The sequence below is a fragment of the Neophocaena asiaeorientalis genome, unplaced genomic scaffold (assembly GCF_003031525.2).
Source record: "Neophocaena asiaeorientalis asiaeorientalis breed wild unplaced genomic scaffold, Neophocaena_asiaeorientalis_V1.1 scaffold312, whole genome shotgun sequence".
Classification (NCBI taxonomy): Eukaryota; Metazoa; Chordata; class Mammalia; order Artiodactyla; family Phocoenidae; genus Neophocaena; species Neophocaena asiaeorientalis.
In genome coordinates, this window is record NW_020174707.1 from 638,521 (window position 1) to 644,066 (window position 5,546).

Consider the following 5,546-nt stretch of genomic DNA (forward strand, 5'->3'; position numbering starts at 1 on the left):
TGATTGGTCAGGGACTGTGCCCTGCCGGTTGTTAAATGTGTGGAACATGCTGCCTGGGTATATGGCAAATACCAAGTGCAGTGCCCTGTCCTGTTAATAATGGCCTGGCATGTGCTACAGCTGTTCCCCACCAAGGGACAAACCTTTCCCCGACCACTAACACAGACAGGATGGTGTCTTCTCCATTGCAGTCCTTCTAAAGGAACTAAGCACGGCCCACCCTACCAGCCTCCCCACCCCATCCTGGTCTCAGCCCCTACTAAATCCTTGGATCTATGACCCAGGATTTCATTTACTAATTTGAACCCTGACATTCCCAAAAGACAGTGGCAAGTATCACGCAGCTTGCCCAGATTTTCCTAGGACCACAATCTAATTCACAGGTAGCACACTAAAAGTGTTCACAAATTCCCAACAGATATCAATCCCCTTCGTTCACCTGCTTGCGTCGGGGCGCCTTGCTCAAGCTGAGTGATTACAGTCAGCACACCTGTCATCACCTGGTCCAGCCTTGCCTGCTGCCCTCCCCCCCACTCCCTGAGGGTTTACGGGAGAATCTGTTCTACCATGTTAGGAGGGGAGGACCCTTCTTTAGTTCATGTCAACTGAGGTACTTCCCTCCACTCTGGGCCCGAAGGGCATCTATCTGATGGTTCTGGCCATTTGGGCATAGCAGATGGTGAGAAGAATGTACCCAGGGAGGGTGGCTCAGCTCAAGGCCAGCTCAGCATCTGGACCTCCGTGGGTGGGTCACAGCTAGGGAAAGTCCACTGTCAGGGGCAGAGCCTCTCAATTTAGTGCCTTCTCACATCCTCAGAGACAGTCACCACTCTCACTCTCGCCTGACCAGAGCTGGCTTCCTGAACAGAGAGACTCTGGGTGGAGGATGCTGGGGCTGGCATCTTCTTGGAGCAGGATGGCCCCACTGTAGCTCCAGAGGCTGAGATGCAGGTGCAGTCCGGCCAGGGCAGAGGTGGGCAAGGTCTTTGGCCACGCAAAGGCCCAGGTGGAGACTAGATACCCAGCAGGCCGCATGGTCTTCCTGATGAATTCAGCTACGGGGGGCAGTTAGGAGGGAGACGTGGGGAGCATCATCAGTAATACCCAACAAGCCTGGGAATCACACCCTCAATGTCACTGACTAAGCCAGGGCGTCCCCCTCTGCAATAGCTTACGCTGTGTCCACTTCTGAGCTCTTAAGCATCTCTCAAGGTTAAGGACAGATGCTTCCGTAGCTGATTCAGAGCTGCAAAGGCCTGGGGTTCCTACTAATTCAACTTGAGGAAATAAATCAAGACGACATTCAGGTAAATGCCGACTCCTCTGTCGTGGTGAGAAGAGAGCAGAAGGGCTGAAGGGTCCAAGGGCTTTCTGATGGACTTGAACTTTTTGAAGCACATGTAGAGGACAGTCTTCAGGTTGCAGGGTAAAGAGTTCTTGATTCTTTCAACCATTTATTTAGTTATATTGAGCACCAACCACGTACCGGGCACCACCTGAGATCCAGGGGTCTGGGATTAGCTGCAGAGAATGGAATCCACTTTTGCAAATTTGAGCAGAAAAGTAATCATCGCAGACTGTTTGGCAAGGCTATAGAAACAAGTTCAAGAAAGAGCTTTTAGGAGCTCCCCAAACCACACTGCAGGAGCAGGCTACCAAGGCTCTGTCGTGATGTGGAGCGTGGTCAGAAAGCCACCGCCTTGGCTGGAAGGCAGTACCTCTGCCACGACCCACCCAACAAAACGGATGCCTGTCGTCACGTGCACGAGTCAGCGCAAGACTCGCTGAGCTCCCCAACTGATGAAAACCAAAAAATTCTCCAGAACTAGCTGCATGTCGCACAAGCCAGTCCTCTGTATTTGCCACAAATGGTGAACAAGACAGACCCAGTCCCTCCTCCGGGGAGCTCACATCCTAGCTGAGGAAATGGATATTAAACACCCAGTTACCTAATTAGTCATCAGAGGAGGATTCGGAGAAGTTCCAAGAAGGGGAGGCATCGGGGGATACGACAGGGAATGTGTCCGTCTGGGGATGGGGGGGTCAGGGAAGGTTTGCCTGAGGAAATGGCTGAAGGTTGAGAAGGAGCTAGTCTGGTGAAGAGGGTGGGAGAGAACCTTGCAGATGGGGGGCATAGCATGTACATGGGCTCAGAGGAAGGAAGGAGGGTGGCACATCCGGTCCATGTGGCCAAAGCCTTGAAGGAGGGATAGAAGGTTCCGTGTAATGCAGGGAAGACATTCTCGGCATGCGTGGAGACACGGATGCAGCCCATGGCTGGCCAGGAGTGTGTTTAGCTGAGCAGAACAGCCTACGTGGGCTCTATTGAGAAGCAGGCGCCAGTTGAAACGCATTTCATCAATGAACCCATTTCATCCTCACAACACTGTGTTCTCAGTATCCTCATGTTCAGGTAAAGAAACTGAAACCTGGAGACGTTAAGTAACTGACTTGTCCACAGTCACACAGCTAGTAAGTGGTAGAGCCACTTAAAACCCGGATTCAAACCCAGAGAGTTCACACTGCAGGGCCTGCCATCTCAAGCCCCCTGTTACACGATCCCTGCCACAAATGGCGGTTTGGGGCTACAGGGAGGAGCTTCTGCAAGTGTTGTTCACGGTAAAATATAGCTAACACTTTAAGACAGAATTCAGTGAATAGCAAATGAGCACAGTAGTGGAAATAAGCTAAAAGGGTTTGTAGCAGATGCTATGGGTACCCCGCCTCCGTCCCCCTCATTCTTACCATGACATTGGCATGTGGTCCTAACTCCCAGCTGCTAGCACCTGCATCTCTGCCTGAGGGTGTCTCTAGCCACCAAAGCCTGCTCTGCCCACCCATTCCGCTGGCCAGAAATGCCAGGGAATTATCACCCCCCCAGGGGCAGCCCTCTGCTAATGCCTGATGGGAACTGGAGGACAGATGCCCCAGCTCCCTCACTCCTAGGATGGAACAAGTACGAGGCACGTGCCCCACGGTCATTCCCAGGGTTTCCTGGCGGGATTCAGCGTCAGTCACCCCCAATGGTAGCTGGCTTGTGCTACACCCTGTCTTCTCTTCCCTGGCCCATGTCCCCAGCCCTACCAGTGCTTCCTGGGGTCACCTCCCACATAAACTACTTCCACTCAGATCTTTGGCAGAGGAGGTGGGATTGAGGAGGGATACAGTTCTGGCTGGTACCCATGTGAGGTGGAGGGTCTGAAGTGACCTGGACATCATTCACGTGGGCCTCGAGGTGTGGTTTTCCCCAGCAGGGGGGCTGTCCTGCGACTTGGTACTTGTAAGGCCAACTGGCCCGAGGCAGGGGAACACAATCAGACTCACAGGTTGAAACTGACCTGGAGACTTTCCAGACCACCCAGTCCCAGAAACTGACCTGGAGACTTTCCGGACCACCTAGTTCCGGAAACTGACCTGGGGGACTTTCCACCTGGCCCAGCCTTCCCGCCTTTCGAGGGGCGGGACTAACGGTCCCCCATGATAACCAAAAAGACCACCAAATAAGGAATACCCTGCGCCCTCCCGGATTCACCACACCCCTTTCCCTTCTTCCCCTATAAATTTTGTTCGCGCCCACCCTGGGGTGCGACTTCTCTGGCCCCTTTCTCTCGGGCCAGTGAACCTCGCCCGAGAGCGCTCCTTAGTAAAGCTCACTTGAAGCTTTCCTCTGTTTCGCGGTGCCATTTAAGATTCGACCTTACATTTGGTGCCGAAACCGGGGAGGGGTACAAAACTCTCTCCTCCCCCAGGAGACAACTAGGGAACTTCTGCTCACCCACCCGATCCGGCAGGAGCGGAGAAAGTCCCTCCTTCGTTCCCCTCCGACCCCCAGCGTTCCTACCCACCGGACTCCCTGTCTTTAATTGCGGCCGCGTCAGGGATTCCTCCGTTCTCTATCCGGGCCTCAGGCGACTGTGGAGACGTCCCAATCGCCTGACTGCTCTCCGACCTGCCGTGAATTGGAGACTGAGACCAGGGACGCCTCTCTCCCTCTCCCTTAACTCAAGGACAGACTGGGCGTCATGGGAACCTCACAATCAAAACCAGATCCTAAGACGCCCCTGGGGTGTCTCCTAGCCAATTTTACAGTTCTCGGTTTCTCCCAAGATCTCCGTCGCCGACGGCTTGTTTACTATTCCACTGTGGTCTGGCCACAATATCCTCTAGACAATCAATCCAAATGGCCTCCTGAAGGGACTTTCGATTTTAACATTCTCCGTGATCTAGATAATTACTGCCGCAGGACGGGCAAGTGGTCTGAGGTTCCCTATGTCCAGGCCTTCTGGTGTTTACGCTCCCGCCCTTCCCTCTGCATTAGATATCTCCTTAATCCAAGTTCCTAATTTCCTTTGACGATGATCTCTCTCCACTAGTCTACCATCCGAACCTCTCGCCTCTCCAACCTCCACCCTACCCTGAGGCGGTTCCTCCTCCTCCCGAACCCGCTCCGGCTCTTCCAACCGCTCGCCCGCCTCCCTCAACGGTTCCTTCTCCCACGCTCCTTGCTTCTCAATCGCCTTACAGAGGCCTTACTTCTCTACACCCGACTGGATCCCAACACCCCGGCAGGGGCAACGGTCCTAGCCACCCATTTTATTACCCAATCAGCCCCGAACATCCAAAAGAAATTAAAACGGGCAGAAGACGGCCCTCAGACCCCTAGTCGAGATCTGGTAAAGATGGTCTTTAAAATCTATAATGGCCATGAGGATTTAGCAGAATCCAGCCGACAGGCTCGGATGCACCGAAAGGTGGTTCTCCAAACCCAACCTCTTGTAGCCGCCCGAAGGCCGGCCATCTCCCATGGATCACAGCATCCACGGGGTCCACAAAAGGCAACCCCGCCCGGGGCCTGCTTCAAATGCGGAAAAACAAGGCCACTGGGCTCGCCAGTGTCCCAATCCCTGATCTCCTTCTAAGCCCTGTCCCAGCTGCGGGATAATGGGCTACTAGAAGAGAGATTGCCCTACGACCGGCCCTCCCTCAGCGCCTCCACGCGGGGGGCAGGCCGACCCAACGGCATTACCACTCAAACTGCTGGGATTGGCTGACGACTGACGGCGCCCAGACTCGAAGACCCCTATCACCCTCGCCGAGCCCAGGGTAATGCTACAGAGAGCGGTAAGTCCATCTCATTTCTGGTGGACACGGGGGCTACCTATTCGATTCTGCCTATCTATTTCAGGCCAGTTTCTCCTTCCCAGATCTCGGTCATGGGTATTGATGGCAAACCATCCTTCCCACTCCAGACCGGCCCATTCCCATGTCAGATCGAAGGACTACCTTTTACTCATTCCTTCTTAGTCATACCATCCTGCCCAGTTCTCTTGCTAGGCCGGTTTGTCCTTTTCCACTTACGCTTCCCTCCAGCTGGTTACACTTGACCCTAAGGTCCCCTTCTCCCAACTCCTGGTTCCTTTTCTCGGCCTGTCTCTAGAACTCTCCCCCTCCTATTCCTCTTCCAATCACACCAAATCCAATCAATCCCCAAGTTTGGGATCCGCTAAGGAAACTCAAGGACCCCCTCACCTCTTCTTCCGCCGCTC